This window comes from Physeter macrocephalus, chromosome 11, assembly GCF_002837175.3.
Source record: "Physeter macrocephalus isolate SW-GA chromosome 11, ASM283717v5, whole genome shotgun sequence".
NCBI lineage: Eukaryota > Metazoa > Chordata > Mammalia > Artiodactyla > Physeteridae > Physeter > Physeter macrocephalus.
The window spans coordinates 49,229,301-49,239,696 of record NC_041224.1 but is presented as its reverse complement, the minus strand read 5'-3'; the positions used below and the strand labels follow the sequence as shown (position 1 = coordinate 49,239,696).

At 41.0% G+C, this 10,396-nt stretch overlaps 1 long non-coding RNA gene and 1 other non-coding gene across 3 annotated transcripts in view; both read left to right on the top strand.

The window, feature by feature from the left end:
- LOC114487136 (uncharacterized) overlaps nucleotides 1–10,396 on the top strand; it is a 65,117-nt gene that overhangs the window by 48,316 nt on the left and 6,405 nt on the right. The gene's annotated exons all lie outside the window — the stretch shown is intronic.
- Nucleotides 7,943–8,015, top strand: TRNAW-CCA (transfer RNA tryptophan (anticodon CCA)). Its single transcript has one exon. It is a non-coding gene; the product is annotated as a tRNA-Trp (tRNA).

The following is a 10,396-nucleotide window of genomic DNA, read 5'->3' as shown; positions in this document are numbered from 1 at the left end:
GGCAGCCCCATTGGCCTGGCCCCACGGGCCCGCCCGCTCCGCGGCATGCGGGATCCTCCTGGACCGGGGCACGAACCCGCGTCCCCTGCATCAGCAGGCGGACTCTCAACCACTGCGCCACCAGGGAAGCCCTATAACAACTTTTATCTGAAACATAACTCTTGTGTTTGAAATACACACACACGAGAAACATTTATGTGTTGAGTAACCTTGATTGAATATTTTGGGGAGATAGATATGGGGCTTGCATTGTAAAAATGCAAATAATTTTGAAGAAAGTTAAACACTGTCAAGGGATGTGTAGCTCAAGGTATGTTTTTTTTCTACCCATTTCTCCCCCAGTTCATGTCATCCTCTTCCTTTCTTTCCTGAACTCCTCTACCCCTAATGAGTATACCAGGAACTCCAATTTCTTCTGTCTCTAAAATGCAGAACAATTCAAATCTTTAATCTCAAATTTAGCTCTAGCCTTGTTTTGTGTATCCAGATCTATCAAGGTATTCAACAAAACAGAAGGGGCTTTCTTATAACAGGATTCACCTTCTTTAGAAGAGAATTGTCCTTGTAAGTTAGCCATTTTAAACTTTCCAGGCTTCTTGGTTGCACTAGGGAATATTAAGGAACAGTTAATCATGTTTAGGTCAGTATGCTCAAGAGTAATAATTGGCAGGAGACACCAGGTCTAACTGATCTTACCCATGTGGCTATTATTCTTTTAATTCTGATGTTAGATCTGGATTTTATTGCTGTTAAGTTATATGGCATTCCCTTCCAGTACAGACATCACTTATATAACGTTCTTGCTTGTAGCCAAGCATTCCAATGTACTCAACTAGGCTTCTATCATTTATAAGAAATTTTTTTTTAGTTTTTACCTATAAGGCATTTGTCTTTTTAAAAAAATAAATAACTATTTACCTCAAGAATAATACCAACATTTTTCCTGGCAACTCAAGTTGGATCTCAGTAAGAAACCAACTCTTACTATGTTAGGGGAAAAATGGAAAGGAATTTATTGTAAGGATCCAGGAAATCAAAACAATAATTTAACCACCAGTTCCTGGGCAAGAGAGAAACTAGAATAGCTCTGGAGCTCTGGGGATCTCAGAGGTGGGAACTCACGGTCAGTCTTATAGAGGTCCCAGCTTTGGGATAACTTGGCTCCAACCTGCCTTCCATCTCTGTGTGTCTCTGCTAGAAATTTTATTTTGTAAACCTTTTAAATTAAAGTATAACGTATATTAAGTACACAGATCTTAAGTGTATAGCTCAATAAATTTTTACCAAGTGAACACACTCATGTAACTGATACGGGAGAAGGAAATATCACGTCCCAGGCGAGTGAGCCCCTGGGACGGGCCACCAAGTGAGGATCCTTGGCTTCGCACAGGAAGGAATTCAAGAGCGAGCCATAGTAAGAGGTTTCATGGTGAAAGCAGGTTTATTTGGAGGGATACACATTCCATAGGCAGAATGTGGACCGGCTCTGAAAGTGAGAACAGCCCCCCGGGGTATGGGGTGGTTAGTTTTTACCGGCTAGGTAATTTCATATGCTAACAAGTGGGAGGAATATTCTAACTATTTTGGGGAAGGGGTGGGGATTTCCAGGAACTGGGCCATGGCCCACTTTTTGGCCTTTTTTGGTGGGCCTCAGAACTGTCAGTGTGCCATTGATGGGTGTGTCATTTAGCTAATGTATTCAATGAGCATATAATGAGATTCAAGGGCTATTGGAAATCAAATCTTCCAACATCTTGGGCCTAGTGGGTTGTAACCAGTTTTTGTCATATCCTGTTTTTCTCAACAGCTGTGTCATTCTTTTAATGGTTGTGTTCTGCCCCCTTCCTTCCTGCCTCATAACTAGTATGTAGACCAAGATATAGGCCATTATCAGTGCCCTAGAAATCTCCCTCATGCCCTCTCCCAGTCATTACCCCTCAAAGGTATCCACTATTCTGACTTCTCTGTCACATAAATTTGTTTTGAACTATTGTTTTGTAAATTTGTTTGAACTATTTTTGAACTTTATTTAAATGGAATGGAATCATACAGTATGCTTTAATGTCTGGCTTCTTTTGCTCAAGATAATGCCTGTGAAATATATTCTTATTGTTGCATATAACAATTGCTTGTTCTGATTGCTATATAGTATTTCACTCTACAAATACTATATTCTTGATGGATATGTGGGTCGTTTCCAATTTGGTAATATTGTAAACAAAGCTACAAATGAATATTCTTCCACATATCTTTTGGATCACATATGTTTTCACTCTCTTAGGGTGTAACTGCTGGGTGGTAAAATAAGCGTATATTCAAATTTAGTAGATATAGCCAAATAGCTTTTCAAAGAGGCTGTGCCAGTTTATGTTCCCACATGCAGATGATAAGAGTTCCACTTGCTCCACATTCTTATCAACACTTGGTAGTGTCACTTAAAGTTTTTTATCCTTTCTGGAGAGTAGGTAGTGTTATCTCATTGTGTACATTTCCTTGATGACTTTAGATGTTGAACACCTTCTTTTCATATGCTCATTGAATAATTAGATATCCTCCTTTGTGAAGTGCTTGTTTAAGTATTTTATTGGGTTGTCCGTCTTTTTTCTTATTGAGTCCTTTATTAGATTCCACGCTTAAAACTTAAATTCCCAGAAGAGAGTTAGAGTGGCCTAGCTTGGACCACATTCTCATCCCTGTGGTAAGGGGTGTGCTGGCTTATGATGCACATTCTTTCAGAATTATATAAAGTGGGAGTAATGGAAGTTTTCCAAAGGGAGATCCACTGGGCAGCCAAAAGCAAATGTTATAACATTAGTTTTTATTTAAATGCTCATTTCTTACAGTGACAGTGTCCTGGAGCCATCATGAACCAGAATTTGGTTTCTCATTTGAATAGAAATTTTAAACAATTCTAAAAAGTCCTCTGGAAAATTATTTCCTTGCAATATTATCATCAAATAAGAATCAGGAGTCATTTTGGTTAAGTGCCTTATCTTTTCCTCCTTACACCAAATCTTATCTAATATTTTTATATTAAATATAAATTTATATTTGTATTAAACCTTATATTAACATAGCACTGTATAGTTAATGATATTTTCCATTCATTCTCTCATTTAATCATGTTTTAACTTAATTATAATACAAAAAGAGATTTAAAATTATTCATCAAAAAAATTAAAGAGGTCACAACAGTGAGAGGCCCGCGTACCGCAAAAAAAAAAAAAAATAAAAAAATAAAAAAATTAGTATTGAATACATTCTCAATAAGGCTAAAGTTCCTTTTGACCAAATCCCCAAATCCCAATACCCTCCCCCCTGTGCCAGAAGTTACCACTGTTTTAAGTATGATGCATACAGTTCTACTTAGATAGTAAATAGTAGATATTTTTCCTCAACTTTTTTTTTTTCCTACTATGTCTTTTAATCTATGGTGTTGCATACCCATCTAATTTATACATTTATGTTTATGGGAATATAGTGTCAATATACCACAATTTATTTAACCTCTTTCCCTATTGACGTTAATTTGGTTGTTTAGATTTCATGTTGTTTCCTATGAATTTTTCACATAATAGGAAAATATTTCTATACATAAAACTGATCCAAAAAGCTCAATGTGGCAAAAGAACATTATTTTTGAAGTCAGTATTTTTCTATTTATTCTGCAATAAACACTTTTTTTGTCCTTCAACATCAGCTAGCATATACAATGAGGGACATGCCCTCTTGTTCTAAAATTCTGTGATTCTATATGTATTTCTAATAAGAGATGCCAAGTTGCTTTTTGTACTTTCACTGTACACTAGACAGGTAGTATAGAGTTTTAACCTCAAAATTATCTCCTTAGAAGAAGTGAGTTTATTTTTGGCCTCATAAATGAGTCAAGAGAAGGAGGAAGAATTCAGATGCAACAGATTTACTTAATAAATTGCTTGCAACTTATTTATCTTCACTTGAGTCTCTTCAATTGAAAGCTAAACAAGTTTGTGCAGGTAGATAAGACCTTCAGCTTAATTTATAAGTGGTTTCTTGCAAACCCCTCAAGCCATTCATTTTATCTCTCACCATCTCTTAACAGAACTGGAATGTTAACCTATATTTGGTAAGAAAACTCAGAGAGTTTTCTCAATGGTTTAGACATTTGAGGCCATGTGTAACTTAGAAATGACTTCTCTGCGTTAGAAATGTGGCATGTAAAGAAAGAGGACAAAATTACACCCACTTGCACACACACCACATTACCTACAGGATAATTTTCACTTTTAAAATAAAATATTGAGCTTCTAATTGTTTTCCAACTTGTTTTCTTGGGTTTTTATGGAGGTGATGTTATTTTTAGTCACAGATTTGAGTCATTTCAAATTACAGTGTAGAAATCCTCATTTATAATACTTTTACTCTTTTACTTTTTGTAGAGCTGAGTCATATGCAATAAGAAAACAACATAAAATCCATAAGTATAAAAATTTTATGAGGTAAAAATATTAGTGTTACATATGCACTTTCCTCTACTGCTGGGAAATATATTTCATTCATTTAACACGTAACTGTTGACTGGCTACTATATGTCCAGTGGTAAGATAATACACATGATTCCTATATTCAAGGAATTCCTACATTAATTCAGGGAGCACTGTAAGGCAATTTATAAGACAATGCATTAGGTCCTGTAAAAGAGGTATGAATAAGTTTTTAAAAGAATGAAAGCTGACTAAAGTTTTTTTCTAAAAAAAGGTAAGAATTGAGGTCTGTGATTACACTGAAAACAGTGCAACTAAGTTTGCTTGGGGGAATTGTGACACGTGAGCTGGATCTTAAAAAATGAGTAACTGGGGGCTTCCCTGGTGGCGCAGTGGTTGAGAGTCCGCCTGCCGATGCAGGGGACACGGGTTCGTGCCCCGGTCCGGGAGGATCCCACATACCGCGGGGTGGCTGGGCCCATGAGCCATGACTGCTGGGCCTGCGCGTCCGGAGCCTGTGCTCCACAACGGGGAGAGGCCAAAACAGTGAGAGGCCCGCGTACCGCAAAAAAAAAAAAAAAAAAATGAGCAACTGGGACTTCCCTTGTAGCACAATGGTTAAGAATCCGCCTGCCAATGCAGGGAACATGCGTTCGATCCCTGATCCAGGAAGATCCCACATGCTACGGAGCAACTAAGCCCGTGTGCCACAACTACTGAGCCTGCTCTCTAGAGCCCCTGCTCTGCAACAAGAGAAGCCACCGCAAGGAAAAGCCCGTGCACCACAAGGAAGAGTATCCCCTGCTTGCTGCAACTAGAGGAAGATGGCGTGCAGCAACAAACACCCAACGCAGCCAAAAAATAATTAATTAATTAAATAAAAAAAAAAAAAAAGAAATGAGTAACTGCTTTCCAGTCAAAGAAAAGTGAGGCAGAAGGGCACTGCAGGAAGAAAGACAGCGTGGGCAATGTTATAGAAGGGTGAAAGTCAGAAATCTTCCATTTAAAGAGATCTGTTTCTCCTGTAGCTCTAAGGCAGGTTGTGATGAAAACAAGTCCAAGCTTTAATGGCAAGGGTGGCAACACTACACAGGAAACTGAATACACAGACTCAACAGGTTGGTCATGCCAAAGGCAGGGCTCTGATGGAGAAAATACTGGACTCAGTTCTGTAAACCTTAGAAGCGGACATTTGGTTGGAAGAGCCTGAGAAACTTGAAACCCCATTATACTAAACTGAATAATGGCCACCAGAACATAGCAAGTCTTAATCCTTGGAATTGTAATTACATTACCTTATTTGGAAAAGCGGTCTTTGGAGATGTAAATTAAGGATCTTGAGATAAGGAGATTACTCTGGATTATCCAGGTGAGCCCTAAATGCCATCACAAGTGTTCTTATGAGTGAGAGCCAGAGGGACAAAACACAGATACACAGAGGAGGCAATGTAAAGAGAGATGCAGCTGCAGAGCAGAGAGATGCAGCTACGAACCAAGGAATGCTGACAGCTGCCAGAAACTGGAAGAGGCAAGGAACCGATTCTCCTCTGGAACCTCCAGTGGGAGTGCAACCCTGCCAACACCTAGATTTTGGACTCCGGTCTCCAAAACTGTGAGAGAAGAATTTTATGTTGCTTAACTCAGCCAGTTTGTGGCAATTTGCTATGGCATTCCCTAGGAAACTAATACACCCAGATTTCCCTGAACTCTCTGGACTGGCAGAAGCCCTTCCCTTGCCCTTGCTAGCGGCGAGCAGCCTCCTGCACCTAGAGGCCCTGCAAAGGTGTTACACCAGGCAGGTGCCTCTCAAGATGATGCTTGTCCTCTTCAAGATCCTGACCCATCAATTCCTCCAGAAACATAATGGATGTATTTTGGGGTCAGATCACAGCACAGCCTTAAAATAAAGAAATATAATCTCTGCTCTGGGAGGAAATACTATACACATTACCATAGCTGAAAGAAACCAAGAGATCCTAAGCCAGAATAGATCTTGAAGGTGTTGACTACAAAGGGCAGACTATAAAGGCTGGGTGAGGAGAATTTATTAAAATGGACCCATTCTCCTCTTACTCAGAATTTAGAGTCCTGACAAGAATACCTGGATCTAGTCTTAATATGCTGCTGGGATTGTTTCTTGAGACTTGAGCATGACTGTGGCATACAGCAAATGAAGAAGAGGGGTCCAAACAGCCTTCACAGAATCACTGAGGTAAAAATCAGAAAGCTCGGGGAGGGAGGAATATTAGAATTGGTTTATAATCAATAAACTCATCAGAAAACTCACCACCCAACTATTCCCTAAGAGGACACAGAGGGGACCTCACCAAGGCAATAAGGAATGCACTGGCGAGGGGGCTCCTAATGGCTTTGGGTTCATTGGCTAACCTCTGTAGGGCAGGGATGGCAATAGTAGGTATTATCATGAAACTATATTTGTAAGAGTAGGGTTCTGGAAGTGCAGAGGCCTGTGAACATTACTACAACGGGCAGTAAGGTAGCAGACTTTGGGTGTTGTTCTCTAAGAACTAGACCCTCAGATCTGTGACCTAAAAGGTGGAAATGGGCAAGACTCTCTCACAATCATCTCAGTGACTCGTTTGTGGAATTTGTGCTCCCTGCTCCTGCAATTTAGGCTCTGTGGGATTAGAAGTCCTAGTTCTTGAAATGGTGTGTGGGGATGCTTCCTTTAGGAGACAGTAACGGTTCCACTATACCTGAAACTATGACTATCACTTGGTCATTTTGAGCTTTTCATAATAGTAGGCCCATAGACAAATGAGGGAGTTATCATATGGGGGGGAGGGGTCAACTCTGATTCTCAGGAAGAGCTAGTTTTCGGCTATACAAGAAAGAGCATGTGTGGAACTCAGGGGTTCACTGCGGCATATCCTAATACTTGCATGTCCAATGATAACTGTAAATAGTCTATTGCAACAACGATGGCCTGATAAGGTTAATACAACTGACGGTTCACAGCCCTTGGAGATAAAAATCTGAGTCACCACCAGGCAACAACACAGACTTGCTGAAGTGCCAGCCAAGGGCAGGGGAAATCTAGACTGGGTATTTTAGGAGAGAGATGATAAATATTAATTACTACTCTGAGCCCAGTTACTGCAGTGGGCGCTGCAACTAATCCTTGTGTCGGATTTCTTTTGCACTCTGCTTCATATTTCCTCATATCCTCTCATCTAGCCTTTACTTCAGTCCTGCTGCAGCAACCAGCTGTGTGGAGATGTTTTTGGGCAATGGCTTCCTTTGGTTGCTTAGCAGGCTCTCCCCTTCTGCACCCAGGCTTCACTGTCACTCCTGTTTAAGATGCCGGCTGGAGCCTTCTCAGCCATGCTACACAGAAGCAAATCTGGAAAAGTAGGAGAGGTAACACCCCTCAAGACAACCCCTGCCTGTCCAGTGGGGAATGGAAACCAGTGGATAAATACTCCTTTCTTGGGAAGATAATTCTGAGGTATGGGAATTCCCTGGTGGTCCAGTGGTTAGGACTCCATGTTTCCACTGCAGGGGGCCCAGGTTCAATCCCTGGTCAGGGAACTAAGATCCCATAGGTTGTGTGGTACGGCCAAAAAAAAAAGAAAAAAGGGGCTTCCCTGGTGGCGCAGTGGTTGCGCGTCCGCCTGCCGATGCAGGGGAACCGGGTTCGCGCCCGGGTCTGGGAGGATCCCACATGCCGCGGAGCGGCTGGGCCCGTGGGCCATGGCCGCTGAGCCTGCGCGTCCGGAGCCTGTGCTCCGCAACGGGAGAGGCCGCAGCAGAGGGAGGCCCGCATACCACAAAAAAAAAAAAAAAAAAAAAGAAAAAATTCTGAGATATATTCTGCATGGCTCTTTAGGGGACTTTAGTGAGACCGAGCCCTACATCAACTCAATAATAGTGATCAAACTCAATAACTCAAAAACCATTACATTGGTTTTACCCCCTTCCCTGTTTTACTCTTCTCCTGCCCTCACTCATGTTCCCTAGGATGAGTAGTATGCTGGTCAATGTTTTTTCCTGGCTCTCTAGGAAAAAAAATATTATCCTGGTTTGTACCATTTGCCAATTTCTGCAGTTGGATAGAGATATGCATAGTTGGTCCAGTGGTCCTTGGGAGCCAGTAGGAGCTGAGTCTGAGCACACCACTGCTTGGGAGCATGACCCCTAATAAACTACCTGCATACAAATCTTTGTCTCAGAAGACACAGGTGGCTCAGGAAGGACGAAGAGTTACCTATCTGTCTGAGCCAATAAGCAGAGAGTGGTTGGTACACCGACATTAGCCATGGATACCAATAAGACAAAATATTATAATGAGATTGGAGGGAGAAGAATTTCTATTATATAACAAATTGATGGTGGGAAAAGGGGTAGGGGGTAAGAATTTGAGGATACTCAGAAGTTTCTACTGGGTAGATAGTAATGCCATTTCCAGACACAGAGAATATAGGACAATGGTGAGTTCATCTTTGGATCTATTAAATTTAAGGGTTTTTAAAGATATCCAGGCAGAGTTAGCTACTGGGAAATACATGTGTGAAGCTTAGGAAAGAGCTAAGGGTGTGGAAGCTGTGCACAATATTATTGTGAAATGTTATTGTTGGTAATTACTCATTATTCCTGGAATATCCTGCCTCCCTCTCTCTCCTCCAACCCAGGCGGCAGTGAGCAGTGCTTTCCATATTTACTGCCCTCAGGGGAGGGCTGTTACTACAGAAATGAAAAGAGAAAGATGAGTCCATGTTCAGTTTATAAGTTTCAAAATAGAGCTTTGAATCTCCTAGTAGAAAAAATAGGTTGAGAAAAAAAGGTTTTTTGAGTTTCAAAAGCCTGGATTTTGAGTGCCAAGAGCCAAAGTTGATGCCATTAGCATCAGATTTCGGTAGAATGAATGATGATAAAAGAGCCAGTTTTCCTACCCTTAAGAGAGAGTTGGAGGTGAAAACAAGATATAGTTGAGTGTCTCTGAGAAAGGACCCTTCTCCCAGCCTACATCCTCACTGCTGAGCTATCAGTAGGAGACAGTGATATAATTCCCAAATAATGGTGGAGATCTGAGAGGAAGTGTGTGCCCACTTCCTGTCAGAATCCCTGTGAGATGGTAAGCCCCAGGTAGTTCTCCTTGGCTAGCATACCTAGCAGCAAGTAATAGCTATAGTAGAAATGATGATAGTGTGTGATCTGACAGTGTGCTGGAGTCCAGCTGCCAAGATTTCAGTCTCCAGAGTAGTAGGGGTTAGCATGCAGAAGTTTCCACAATCCTAAAAGAGGGTGGAAAATGGTTGAGAGAGGGCCAGTGAACCAGGAGAGCCCTTAGAGATGGGACAACAGCCAGAGAATGATAGGTGACCTGACAACAGCTAGAATTACAATACAGAGGGACAACAGGAAAAATCCAGTCACCCTCCGCCACGGCCATGACCACACGTAAGCTCCTCGTACTTAGATTCTACTCGTGAGGGAATGGGGAGAAAAGAAAAATAATTATTTGATTGAGTTAAAACCTGAAAAGACTGGGGAAATCTGGAATGACTACATCTTTACACCTAAAATTTACCATAACTAATTACTGTAACTTAACCAAAATTTACCACACTAGAAGATTAAAAGAAAAAAGACCATCTCAAAAGATACAGAAGACATTGTTAAGTAAAATTCAGTGTCCATTTATGACCAATAATCTTAGTGAACTAGGAAGAGGCGTGAGCTTCTTAACCAAGTAAAGGCTAGAAAGAAAAAGACAAACCCCAAATGAAAACAAAATCCAAAACCCTACAGCAAATATCATTCTCTTTAAAACCAGGAGTAAGACAATTATGCCTGTTGTCACCACGTCTGTTTGTTAGACAGGACAAGATAAAAAAAAGAAACGCAATGAGAGTCCGCCTGCCGATGCAGCGGACGTGGGTTCGTGCCCCGGTCCGGGAAGATCCCACATG